The sequence below is a fragment of the Mirounga leonina genome, unplaced genomic scaffold (assembly GCF_011800145.1).
Source record: "Mirounga leonina isolate KUSES-001 unplaced genomic scaffold, KU_Mleo_1.0 Mir_53, whole genome shotgun sequence".
NCBI lineage: Eukaryota > Metazoa > Chordata > Mammalia > Carnivora > Phocidae > Mirounga > Mirounga leonina.
In genome coordinates this window covers 45,801,612-45,816,273 of record NW_023270807.1, presented here as the reverse complement: position 1 = coordinate 45,816,273, position 14,662 = coordinate 45,801,612, and the positions used below count along the sequence as shown (strand labels likewise).

General features: G+C 36.4%; 1 non-coding gene across 1 annotated transcript; it reads left to right on the top strand.

Moving 5' to 3' along the window:
- The first annotated feature begins 6,870 nt into the window (after nt 1–6,870).
- Nucleotides 6,871–6,977, top strand: LOC118001654. The gene has a single exon (XR_004676763.1). It is a non-coding gene; the product is annotated as a U6 spliceosomal RNA (small nuclear RNA).
- Nucleotides 6,978–14,662: the final 7,685 nt, after the last annotated feature.

Here is a 14,662-nt window from a genome sequence, read left to right as displayed (position 1 = left end):
CACCTAACAGTTGAATTGCTGGGCCAAACAGTCTGTGCATTTCTTTTTTTTCTTTTTTTTAAGATTTTATTTATTTATTTGAGAGAGAGTTAGAGAGAGAGGGCGCATGATTGGAGGAGGGGCAGAGGGAGAAGCAGACTCCTCACTGAGCAGGGAGCCCCATGCGGGACTTGATCTGACCTAACCGACTGAGCCACCCAGGTGCCCCAGAGTCTGTGCATTTCCAATTTTACTTGACATTACCAAATAGTTCTTCAAAGTAGCTGTCCTATTTATGGTCCCAACAGCAATATTCCCACAACCTCACTAACACTTAAGAGTTATCAGACTTCTTGGGCGCCTGGGTGGCTCAGTTGGTTGGGCGACTGCCTTCAGCTCAGGTCATGATCCTGGAGTCCCGGGATCGAGTCCCACATCGGACTCCCTGCTCTGCGGGGAGTCTGCTTCTCCCTCTGACCCTCCTCCCTCTCATGCTCTCTGTCTCTCATTCTCTCTCTCGCAAATAAATAAAATCTTTAAAAAAATAAATAAATAAATAAAAAGTTATCAGACTTCTTAATTTTTGCTAATCTTACTAATAATATAATGGTATATCATTGTAAGTTTCTCATCTATTTAGAGATTGGACATTTCTTACATGTTTATTGGTTAGTCAGGTTTCACCCTCTGTGAATTACATGTTACAGTAATCTCCCCCATCACTACCCCTGTAGCCATACCTTTGCTTTCAATGGTTTCAGTTACCTATGGTCAATTGCCATCCCAAAGCAGATGATCTTTCTTCTGACATATCAGCATAAGGTCAATAGTAGCCTAATGCTACGTCATAATGCCTATGTTACTCACTTCACTTCATCTCATTATGTAGGCATTTTATCATCTCACATCATCACAAGAAAAAGAAGGGTGAGTTCGGTATACTAAGATATTGAGAGAGTGAGAGAGAGAGACCATATTCACATAACTTTTATTACAGTACCTTGCTGCAATTGTTCTATTTTACTATTGTTGTTGTTAATTGCTTAGTGTGCCTAATTTATAAATTAAACTTTGTCATAGGTATGTCTGTATATGGAAGAAACAGTATACTATCCCTTAGAGTGTTTCTTGCAATTACAAATAATATATTTTTTAAATTATATTTTGATATTTTTGATAAATCAAGTAGTATTATTTGCCCTATTGATTAATGTTAATCATTTAAGTCTTGTGTTTTCTCTATAGACAATGCAAATAATTCCAAATGCCGATCTTCTTTTTCCTTGTATTGTACTAAGACTTCTTTTTTGTTTTTTAAGATTTTATTTATTTGACAGAGAGAGAGAGCACAAACAGGCAGAGCGGCAGGCAGAGGGGCAGGGAGAAGCAGGCTCCCCACTGAGCAGAAATCCTGATGTGGGGCTCGATCCCAGGACCTCAGGATCATGACCTGAGCCGAAGGCAGACGTTTAACCGACTGAGTCACCCAGGTGCCCTGTGCTGACTAGGACTTCTAAATACACTGCTGAATATGAACAAGAATAGAGGATATATTTGTCTTTTTCTTCCCTAGAATACTTCTAATTATGATATGCATACATACTTTTCTTACTCTTCTTTGATTAAAGAAATTTTGTTCTATTCTAGTTAGTTAAGAGATTTTATCATGAGTGCTGACAGTTTCCCAGAATTTTTCTTTGCAAATTTTGAGTTATTAAATGGTTGTTCTCCCTTAATATTATAGCAAAATTTTTATATTTTGAATATTCCTATATTTGATTATTATTTTTATATATTTTATACTCATCTCTTGTGTATAAGTGAGCATAACCTATAATTTCCTATTCACATATTTTCTTTTTTCAATTTTGCTATCAAAACTATACTAGTCTCAAAAAATTAGTCAGGGATCTTTCTCTCTTTTTTATAATGTTGGGTATATACAAGTCTTGAATTCATCTATTTTCCTAGTGAAATGTTCTTTCTTTTCATGTAACAATGCACTTAATTTTATTTATCTATTTGTTTATTTATTTATTTATTGAGAGAGAGAGCATGTGTGAGCTCAGGGTGGTAGAGGGAGAAAGAAAATCTTTAAACAGGCTCCACGCCCAGCTTGGAGCCTGTCTTGGGGCTTAATTACATGACCCTGAGATCATAACCTGAGCTGAAATCAAGAGTCAGACACTTAACTAACTAAGCCACACAGGTGTCCCACAATGCTCTTAATTCTTAATAACTAAAGAATAATGTTCTTAATTCTTAAAGAGTACTTGTTATTAACATATTTATATTAACTTTCTTTTACTTAGTCTGACCTAAAATACATTTTCTAGCTTTTAATTTTAGCCCTTATGCATCAAGTTTTAGATGAGTCTCTTAAATATCACAGAGCTGCAATTTTAAAGATCTAATCCAAGATTCTCTGCTTTTAGCTACCAAATTAGTTCATTTTTATTTGTTGTAATATTGAAATATTTCCATTTATTTCTATTCTATTATTTTGAAACTTCTATTAAGCAAGCTTTTGATGCACTTCCTTTTTTTCTTTTTTTTTTCACTTTCCTAACTTCTGTTGAATTTGTTTTATTCTTTATATACTTTGGAAGCTATACCATCTATTGCTATTTTTAATGATTACTCATATTTTAATGTATATTGGGCTTATCAAATTATAAGATTAATCAATATACCTTCACTCCTCCCAAATTGAGAAACTTACACTATTTTAACTCTGATGTCTCCTTCAATCTTACATGTTATTTTTGCCCAGTTTTTAAATTCCACCTTGCTTTTAAACTCTCCCTCCCTCCATTTATTGTCAACATCATTATTATAGTTTTATATAATTAATACTTCTTTAGATTCATTCACATTTTACCAATTTCTTCAGTCATCATTGCTTTTTTGTTTCCCACCCTTTCCTTTGGTTAAATTTCCTTTTTACTAGAATTTACCCTTTATAAGTTCTTATAGTGAGGCTCTGTGATTGCTAGATTCACCCCATTTTGTTTTTCTGAAAATGTCTTAATTGTGTCCTCACTCTAGAATGATAGTTAAACCTGGTAATTCTAGATAATAATTATTTACTTTCAGCATTTTTAATATATCATTCTATGGGCTTCAGACTTCATTTGTTCATATTAAAAATTCAGCTATTTGTTTAATGGTCATTCCTTTTGTAACCTGACTTTTTTCTCTGGTTGCTTATAAAATCTCCATGTTATCTTTGTTATATAAGTTTCATTACAATGTATATGGCTGTGAATTTATTTGTATTTATTCTGTCTTGTATTCATTGTGTTTCCGACTCATTATTCATGTTCTTACATCAATTTTTAAAATTTTCAGCCATTATATCCTTATGCATTGCCTCTTTACTATTCTCCCTCTTTTCTTTCTGGAACTCTAATTAGAACTATGCTGGACCTTCTCATTTTATCCTCAATATTTAAAAATTTCTCTATTTTTCACTTGAAATTTCTTGCCTAGTTAGTGTAGCTAACTCTATGTTATTTACATTCAACTTCTCAGCTGCTGTATTTGAGAATGACAAGTAAAGATGTGGTGCTTTATTCAGTGCTATAGATTTATGGTATAAACTTTTTGAAAGGAATCCTGTACACCCTCTGAGGAAAAACCAATTGCTTAAAATTGCATTTTACAAAAATCTCTCAAGCACCCACATGAAGCAGCTGGGGTACTTTCTCAAAAACTTCTCCAAACAGTATTCCAGTAAGATGAGCTGTAGTGTAGCACTCAGAGCTTTAATCTCTTCTCTAAATTATGGAACTAGGTTGAACACAGCACAGGTCAAACTCTCCACTGCCATTGTCTTTACCAATTAAAGATAGTGATCCCAGTCATGGTACAACCTATGTGAGCATGAATTGCTAGAGATTTTTCAATGCTGCTGGACTGCACAATTTGGAAGGTTAACTCTCTTCTCATCAGCTAACATACATCTTCTGATGTCTGGGTCCCAAGGGCTATAGGACTAAGCTTAAAAACCTTAGTAACATATTCTATTTGAAATAATCATACCATATGAGGAACATGAAAAGGCCAGAAGGCAGAAGTTGCCACTTGGGGGTTCACTAGCCAACACACCTGTACTGGCAAAAAATTCACATATACTGCACTACACTAAGCATTCCCTTTACAATTCACACATTGGGTTGTTTTGTGTTTTTTGGGGTTTTTTTTTCCCAATGACTATAGTAGTCATTACTAGGAGTTCTATTTTATTTATTTGCAAACATGTCTGCAACTATTTGCAAATATGCTCTTCATTGTATTTCATACCATCTTACTTTCTATGATTTTAATGCTTACTTTTACATTTTTAATTATTTTAAATGTACCTATTTTCCACTGATTTCTGTTATCTGAAGGCTTGGGAAATTCATGCTCCTATTTTATTGTGCCAGGTGGCTCTCATTCATGGCATGATGTTTCCTCATCTGTTTTATAATCCTGGATTGTGACTTCATCTTCAGCAAGTTCTACACTGAAATCCTGTGCCACAGGGGTGAAGGCATGATCCTCAAAAGTGGTTTTGTATTTGCTTCTGTAAAGTATTCCAGGGACAACATCTGCCCACAGCAATTTTTTTTTAATTTCTTGGCTTCAGGGTGCCCATAACATGTGGATATTATAATTTCAAACCTTGGGTCTCAGGTTCTCGGAGGAGATTTTCCTGTTTTTCCTTCACCCCTGCCTCCCACCCCACGCACACAGAGATAAGCCTTCTCATTATTTCCCTATTTTGGTGTGTGAATTGTTTTTCAGTTCACCTTTACAAAGAGGGTGCAGACTTTCAAAATCCTTGCTTTATACAAGGGTTTTATTTCAAACTCTCTGCTTATACAAGACCAGCCTCGTTTCTTCTCTAGTGTAGGCATTAAAACCCTCCTGCCTCAACCTCCAGGGAAGACTTAGCATCAGCTCAGACTCATACTTCTTTGATTTACAGTTTCTTCTTTATCCCTGGGACCTGTAGGTTTCCATTTTCTCATAACCGCAGTTATACATTTCTAAGAATTTTTATTGCATTTTATCCAGCATGTATAGAAGCTATTAGAAAGAGAATTTCTAACTGTTTTATCTGCCAGCTTGCTGGAACCAGAAATTCTCAATTTTATTTTTTAACATGCACTTCTCTTTTTGTACTAATATTATAATGCTTTATATTCACTTTAATTATATGATTATAATAATAAATTTAACTGAAACAAACAGATCTGGGAGCACATATACACAATCATCTGATTCTTTGTGAATATACAATGCCAACTGGTAGGAGCAGAAGTTTAGGGCATACTAGAGAGTGTCCTGCAAGCCAGGTGTGTTTTGAAGGCTATAAACATCAATTTAGTGTGTTTCATAGAAAGAATGGGGAATATTAGAAATCCAAATATTAGAAATCCAAATATTATATATATAATACATATATATTATAATATATAAATCCAAATGGGGACTATTATAAATCCAAATATTAGAAATCCAATAAGAAAGCATCCATCATAACTTTTAGGAACGGAGCATAGGAACTGATGAGAAATCAATCTAGAGAAATAGTTAGTTTCATGCCTTGCAAGCATGAGTCATTCTGAGGAATTTGGCCTTAATCCTTAGGAAATGGTGGGGTATTTTGTATTAGCACAAAAATCCGGGGAGGGGGGGTGCGTATCAAAGTATAGTATAAGTAAATGAAAAAACATATAGGAAACAATCTGCATAAAGTTTTGCACATTTTTTCTTATTTCAATATCTATAAAAGCTTCAAAAAGCCCCTAGAATTTAGTGAAGCAATATAAGTATTCTAATATTTAAATGGCTATAAATTCTTAAGCTACTTCAAGGTCTTTGCAGATGTTCTCCTATGGAACACTGGCTCCCCTCATTCAGCCTGTGGCACCTCAGTAACTTTCTCGGTCACCCAGTGAACTTCAGTTACATCCTCTCCAAAGAAGTCTGACTCTCAGCACTCAGTGACTGGGGAAGAGAGAACCCTCTTCCAAATGTGTTCATTCCCCATGTACCCTACCTCAACCCGAGAGCTACTGGCTGCTACCTATATTTGCCATTCTTGTTTTCTTTAGAGCTATTTTTACCCCTTAGTAGTTATGACCCATTGCAAGTTAATAATTCTTTAATTAAGGTTTTTCTGTTTGAATTACTGTATTGTTTCCATCTCCAAACTGGACCCTGACTGATAACACACACTGAAATTTGAGAACCAATATCCTAAAAGACAGAATTATCCCAGAATTTCCAGTAATTTTCACCAAAAGTAGATGAATTATTCTAATGACTGTATAAATAACTGTTACTTGGAGCGCCTGGGTGGCTCAGTTGGTTAAGCATCCAACTCTTGATCTTGGTACAGGTCATGATCTTGGCGTCATGGGATTGAGCCCCACATCAGACTGTGCACTCTGCATGGAGTCAGCTAGTCCCTCTCCCTCTCTTCCTCCCCTCTGCTTGCACATACACACTCTCTCTAATAAACAAAATCTTTAAAAATAATAAATAAATAAATAAATAACTGTTCCTAAAAGATTGAGGGTCATAAATACCTGAAATTTAGAGGCTCAAATAACTATTTATTCAAGGAAATTCTGATATACTGTGTACTTTTATGGCCATACATGCATACTGATACTTTTCTGATCATAAAGCCTATAAAACACTAATTAAAATTTTTAATCCCAAGTAAGTGTGATTTAAGGTAAGATTAATCATCTGTGGAACTAAAAGATAATATTTATAATTACAGTTAAAAGTTGTTTGCAATATGCTAAAATTCTATTTTAGTCATGAAATTAGTACAAGTCAGGAAAAGAAAAAATATTTTTAACAGGGCTTTACAAAGGGAATATCCTTGTGCTCACTTCAGCAGCACATATACTAAAATTGGAATGATACAGAGAAGATTAGCATGGCCCCTGCACAAAGATGACACACAAATTTGTGAAGCATTGCATATTTCTCTTTTGACAAAGGTGGTAAATTCAGACAACATCATGATCTAATAAACCTCATTCTTTTTTTAATAAAGAAAGAATACTCTTTTTCTAAAAGAAGTACAAGATCTCACGCATAACGTATTATTGCCATTATTGTAGTGAGATAAACATTGCTAACAGCAAGAAATCCGACCTTAATTTACTTATTGAATTAAAATAAAAATTCCTATTCAATCAAAGTGACCTGTCAGTGCTATAGTTTCTACTGCTTCAGTGAATACATTTCTTTAGGCTGTTGAAATGTAAGGTCCAGAAAAGAAAGTGATAATTGCACATCTAAGCTATAGGTCACAAAGTTTCAGAACTTTAGCTTTCCTTTCCAAGCAAACTTTAATTATATGAATCTAAACTTTCACAAGGCCTCTTATCAATCCCTCCTCCCCAAAAGTGAGTCAATTGTAAAAATCATTCTTGATCCAGCACCTTGAAAGATTTTATATTCAGGGCACATTCTTAACATCAGATTCATCAAAACACAAAAATCAGAAAGGTATTCTCATCTTTTAAGGTATTTTCTTGATAATATTGACATTTATATGAATATCCTTAGGCTTGACATTATTCAGTCTGAGACAAGTGACTAAAAAGTAAAGGTTTTCTCCTGGCAGAACCACAGCAACATGTTCAGAAGGCTGAGGGTCCCCTCAAGTCTTATTTTGGACTGAAAGTTCAAATTCTTCCCATCTTCTTGGTATATAAATTTTGATTAATGTTGTGAAAAGTACTTACTTTAAGATTTTCATTCATGGGGCGCCTGGGTGGCTCAGATGGTTAAGCGTCTGCCTTCAGCTCGGATTGTGATCCCAGGGTCCTGGGATCGAGTCCCACATCGGGCTCCCTGCTCCTTGGGAGCCTGCTTCTCCCTCTGCCTCTCTCTCTCTCTCTCTCTCTCTGTCTCTCATGAATAAATAAATAGAATCTTTAAAAAAAAAAAAAAAAGGAACACAATCCTTAAAAAAAAAAAAAAAAGATTTTCATTCTTGCTTCCAGTTTCCTTTGAATTTTAGTGGCCTTCTTCTATGCAGAAATGTCGTAGCAGAATCTCAGCAGATCTCCTAGGCAGTTGGGGGTAAGGAGGGGTAAGACAGTGTACAGCACTTCATGAGAATCAATCATAAAGGGCATCTTGGATGACTTGGTGCTCAAAGGGATGCTCATCCCAGGTATATGGAACCATCTTTATTGGTAGCTTCTGTGAGATATAAGGGCCAGAGAAACTTGTCCCTCCAACCGAGAGAAGGCGGTTGTGTCTGTTACTCCATGGAGTAGCAACTGATATGGTATCCTCACTTGTGGTGCCTGTTGTTTGTTGGTGTCTTTCAATCAGCTGTGCAGCCCCTTTCTTCCTGATACCTAGCCTGGGCAACATCCAGAGCTTCATTCAGTTATTTAGCATTTATGGATTCCCTTCCAACGACAGGCATTGCATAACCTTACCCTAGCTGACAGCTTCACAGACATGCATGCAGTGATGGTAGTAGAAGGGAGGGGCTGAGAACGCTGGCTTTGAGATCAGGCAGACTCAGGTAGAAATCCCAATTCTGTTACCTACTAGCTTTGTGAACTTAAGTTTGGCATCTATAAAAAGAAGATAATACTTCATTGCATTGTTGAAGGAACTAAATGAAATAATATACACAGGGACTGAGCAGGTGTCCGGCATATCATAAAAGTTCAATAAATTGTTGATATTACTTTGTTGTTATTGTTATTGTTATAATTATATCTTAAATATCCCTTCTGAGCTCCTGCCCAATATTTTCAGCTGCCTATAGTTCTCTCTCCCTAGATATCCTCTGTAAGTACATCAAACACAGTATTTCTAAAACTGAACCCATTAGCATTCTCGGGAAATCCATCACTATTTTCTCTTAGTAACTCCATCTGCCATCATCTTTATGGACAAATAAAATATCTGGAAGCCACCTTTGAGTCCTGTTTCTTCTTCACTTTGATCATCTATTCAGTCCTTTTTAACTCATAAATGTATCCCTTTCTCTCCATTCCAACTGGCATTGCCCTGGTTTACAATTTCATTCTCTCTTTCCTGCACAGCCTCTACATACAGCCACAGGAAATCTTCTAAAGAATCCTGAGTTCAAATATTCTGTCCTGTTGAGCTTACAACTACATTAATACTTGTTGAACCATGTTGTAATTTTTTTACTCAAGAAATACAGCCTCCCCACTGGCCTCCAGCCTCCCATCTGTGCCCTAAGTCATGTGTCACTCTGCCACCAGAGGGATCATTTAAAAAAACAAATCTCACCATGTTTCTTCCACTCAAAATGTGGAAAACCCTCCACTACTGAGCTCCAGCTTCACTTTTGAGCCCCATCTCCTGCCAAACCTGAGTGTGTGTGTGTGTGTGTGTGTGTGTGTGTGTGTGTGTCTTATATGCACTCTAGTCAAATAGTGCCAGGTTTTCCCAAGTCTTGGAGACTTCCATTTGTCACCTCTACCTGGGATCCCTTCCTCAACCTGTGCCCCTATTCTGCCTTTCCTTCAACTGCCATTCATTCTTTGTCATTCTTCGAAAGTCACTTCCTCTGTGAAGATTTCCAAAACTTTTCTCCAAGGACATTTAACCAGTTTTGCTTCTGGCCTTATATGGTAAATACTCCACCATGGGCTTGTTACAGAACAATTCCTCCCATGTATGACTCTCCCACCAGACTTTGAGCATTTATCCTACTAGATTTGAGCTCTGCTGGGGCAAGTCAACAGTTTACTTCCTTATACTGACAATATGTGGTTGGTCTTTGATAAATGTTTGATGTATGAAAGGATGAATGGACAGTTTAATCAGATGTGGAGGGAGGGAGAAATCAGCACAGTTTGGGAGGGAAATGGAAAACACTCATTGGTATTTGTTTAGTGGGGAGAAAGTAGCATCTCAAATAATAACAGACTTTGCAAATGAAAACATGGCTTTGTCTTTTCTCTTATAATGAGAGGGACACACTGAGAATTACACAATTACCATTAGATATTCAAGTAGCCAAAGGCCTGTGGAGTTAAAGAGTATAAGGGAAAGGTTTCAGTGCACACTGTGTGCAGGCCCTCAGGAAAACAAATGATAAGTGATGACCAGTGTCCCAGGTCATGTGCACAAGGCTTTGGGCAACTGAAGGAATTATTTGGTCACTTGAGGAAGACTGATAGCCCCATGTAGAAAGGTATGAGTGGGCATTCCACTAATAGTGAGAATTAAGGGAGACATTATCCTGAGCCAAGAAAAACAAAAACAAACAAACAAAACAAAACAAAAAAACCTTTGTCTCCAAGCCAGTTCTATTATACAAGGGGTATACTTTGCTGGGGCTGCCATAACAAAGTACCACAAACTGGGTGCCTTAAACAACGGAAACTTAATGTCTTACAATTCTGGAAACTAGGCATTAGAAATCAAAGTGTCAGTAGGACTGGTTCATTCTGAGTCTGTAAGGGAGAAACTATTCCACACCTTTCTCCTAGCTTCTTATGTTTGCTGGCAATCTTTGGCATTCATTAGTTTCTGATGCCTAGCCTTGATCTATGCCTTCATTTTCACTCCCTGGGTATGTAACTGGGTCCAAATTTCCCCCTTTTATAAGGACACCATCATATTGAATTAGGGACACATCCTATTCCACTATGACCTCATTCTAACTTAACTAATTACAGTAGCACTGACCCTATTTCCAAAGAAGGTTACATTCTCAGGTACAGCGCATTAGGACTTCAACATATCAAGTTTTGAAAGGACACAATTCAACATATAACAAGAGATTAGATGGTGTTCATCCCAGAAGATCCTGTTTTCCCAGCATCTTGGGATGGTTTATGAGAAACACATAAGGAAGAGAGCTGGGTTATTGATGGCTTAGAAAGAGAAGGGGTAGGAGACCCCTAGCAAATACTATTGACTAACCACCCAATCATTGGGACCTGGGGAAGGGACAGACTATAAAAGGAGGCGAGGAAGGGTCTTCAGAACCAGACCCACCTCTAATTGCTCTTCTGTAGGTCATGGAAGACTAACACCAAGAAGCTTTTGTGGATAAAATCACCACCAGACTTGACGGTGTCCAGGATTGGAAAGGTATGGTGCCAACTGGTTTATCAAAGTTCCAAGGTGTTTGAGAGAGGTTGATGAGTCACTGAAATTGAAGTCTTGTCTAATTCCTTGTATACAAATACTGGTTATATATAAAACATAAATTGTTTAGAGAGAAAAGGAGAATTTGGTAAAATAGTCTCTCTGCTTTAATTTACAGAAGATGAAACCAAGATTCAGAGGAGGGATTATATGCTAAGATGTATAAGAAACAGCACAAAACCAAGAAGCCAGAGAACACTGTTAAATCCACATTTTGACACTAAGGAACCTTAAGCAAACTGTATCAACTCACTGAGCTGCACTACCATATCTTAAAATATGATACATCCTCCAGAGAATGGTCAGTTGACTAAAGGAGATAAATATATGTGAAATTACCACTCAATTCTAAGAGATGGTTCAATGAATTCCTAAGTACAGTGATCAAATACTATTCCTATTGAGTCTACAACATCTAGCACACACATTAGATGTTCAACAAATGTTTGTTGAATGACTGAATGAATTCAATCTCTTAAAAAGATAAAATCCTAGAATACAATATCCAGATCTCAAACCTGAATACTAACTATCTGAAGCCTTGAAAACAGACTTCCCAAATGTCCTTTTTTAAAACCAGGCAACCCCAGAATCGTAAGGACAATAGATTTCCTGAAGGCAGCATCTTAATTATCCAAAAGAAATTCTATTACTATGGTTTCTGCTTGTGTTCTGAGCAGCCTATCAGAAAGACCACATCCCCTGACAAAACTCAGGAAGGTTCTCTGTACTCAGGGAAATCTCCCCTGAGTATTAACTACACATCTGGTACACTACTCAAAGGGTAAGCGAGTGAACAAATCCATAACAGCCAGCATAAAACTCTAACAGTTATTATTCCAGAGTCCTGTGACCATGGGGAGATCTTTGTGCACGTTGCTATAGCTGAGTATTATTATTGTATATTGTAAGTTCTGACCTAGGGCTTCTTTCTCTCTCTGGTGATTCACTTTCTTAGTACCATCTACATTGTTTCTTGTAGATTGATCAAAATGTTCACATAAAATCTTAGTTTAGTACCTAACCAACGTTGGAGGTTGGAAAAAGGAAAGTTAATTTCAATGCAAACAGAAGAAATTAGCCTCATTGTAAGACTTACTGAAATATCTAAATCAGCTGTTGCAAGGGGACATTTTTCAGGGAAATTGTCCTTTAAAATTTAGATGGTGCTCACCACTTTGAATCTGTGGTTTCCGTCTTTAGAGTGATTAGATTGTGATGCCTTACCCTAACAAGTGATGTGTAGGAGATTATTAGATCCTGAAGGGATGTACTTTACAGCATTTAAATAAACCTAAGTTATTGGGCCCTAAAGAGCATAATTGATCATCATTTTATATTTGATCAAAATGGTTTGCAATTATTTCTGCTGGGGGATTTATCCATTTGCATCTTGCAGTTGGTTTTAAGGATTTTATTCCTTTGATCTTGCCATAATATCATGATTAATTGATTAATTCAAGGGTTCGGGAGTCAATAAACCAAGTATTTGTTATTATTTATTATTTAACTGCCCCCAGTGTGCTGGCTGGCATTCAGAGGCTAAAAAAAATACAGTCCAGCTCTCACAGCTTCTTAAAGACTTGATTATGCAAGAGAAAAAAGAAAACCAATTTTTTGTTCCATCATGTGAATATTAATGGAAAAAAGAAAATGCATTCTGTATTTTTTTGGCCATTATTTAAACATGTTCTGAAGATCTGGACTGTTGTTCACTTTTAATGTATTTTTTCGGTTTCCATATATATCCATATAAATCCATATTTGTATCTGTAACTGCATCTGAAACTAAAGCTCTCAATTTAGTTATTTCTCATATTATAAAAGTAATTCTACTTGGGCATAGTTCAAGAAACACACAGGCTTAGAAAAAAAAATGAGCAATAAAATTGTCCTCAGTTCAGAAAAAGAAAAAATATGTAAGTGCAGGGATATTGATTGTATCAAGGTAACCCATGTTCTTTTCTTAGATTGAGACAAGGTTTCCTCACCTAATAAACACTCCTTCACAGGATGGATTTAGCAGTGGCAAAGAATGGGTCACTGATCCCAAGAAACTATACCCTCATGATGCTTAGGTTTGCCATCAGAGCCCTGGGCAAGTAAGAAATGACCAAATTGGCCAAATGAGAGGCAGCACAGTGAATAAACATGTTGCCAACTAATACTGTAATTCAAACATGCATCCTAGAAAAAAGGTGACTTGTTTTGTACATAACAGCATGAGTGGGTATGATAGCCTCCATCCAATGAGTAACGTTGACAGCAGGATGAATATTTGATGGCTATTTTTCATTTTACAAGGCATTAAATAAAGATATATAGAACTCTGTGAATTCTTTCTAAGGCAACTAAAATAAAGTCAGTATTAACACCAAAACATGGATATCCTAACGCAGAATTTCCAGAGAACTATTTCTTCCTAGGCCACATTTCTACCCATAAGCTGTCAAATTATACAGAGATGCTGTTACATAAATATGGCTACTCTCACTTGAAGCTCCAGGAGAGATGTTTGCATAACCCAAAAATGGAATTCACCACTAAAAGCCCAATAAAAACCCAAAGGTGTAAGGATGCTACTGAACTAAGATTGATGGTATGTCCTAAATGCACCAGCTGTATAAAATATGAAATCATCCACCATGCTGATGTCCCAAAGGAATCCGATGAGGGGCACATGCAATACCACATGTTTTGCATGACAAGCGAGACAACAGTGGTCGACCAGATGTTGTTCTCCTTCTCATTTGCATTGTTAAGACATATGGTGACTAGGAAGAATGAAGCCATCTCTTAAGCAGTGATATGAATGGTTTGAAAGATAATTGTTTCAAATTATAAACCTTACACCTGTCATGGATTAATGGTGGTGAACCTCTGAAAATAAACATATTAAGTATAACCTAAACACCTTATGTCATATGGTGGTTTTTTATGCCTTACCACACATTTGCAATCTCTGAAATAAATCACAGCTCTTTGCATAGTTTGAGATTGTGTAGTTTTATCTGGAGAAAGGTTTGGTTTCCTTACACATGTTAAATTTGAGAGTATTTCAACACTTGCAATAGCAATATTTGGATGTCAGAAGATCTAGATTTCAGCACCAAGGGATAATTTGGTATATAAAACATCTGGTGTGTTTGTGAGAGAGTATCAGATTTAATTCAGTGGTTTCCATATTCTTTCTGGTTCAAATATGCTTTTTTGGTAGCAAGTTCAGTTTCTGGTTTATGTATTTGTCTTTTCAATGGCTAAAGTAAGACTAACATATATTTTTAAAGGTTGCCTTACATAAAATAATAGCAAAGAAGAAAGTAAATTTGCTCACCATCCTGGAAACATGAGCTGAAAGCCCAGCTCCAACTTATTGCAGCTGATCCTCATCCTAGGGATATAGAAGACAAAATCTTTGTAGTGACTTTTGGAGCACAAATAATACCAAAACCCTAAAATTCAGTCATGGCAAGAAATCCCATTAACTATGTAGAACTGGGACTCCTTT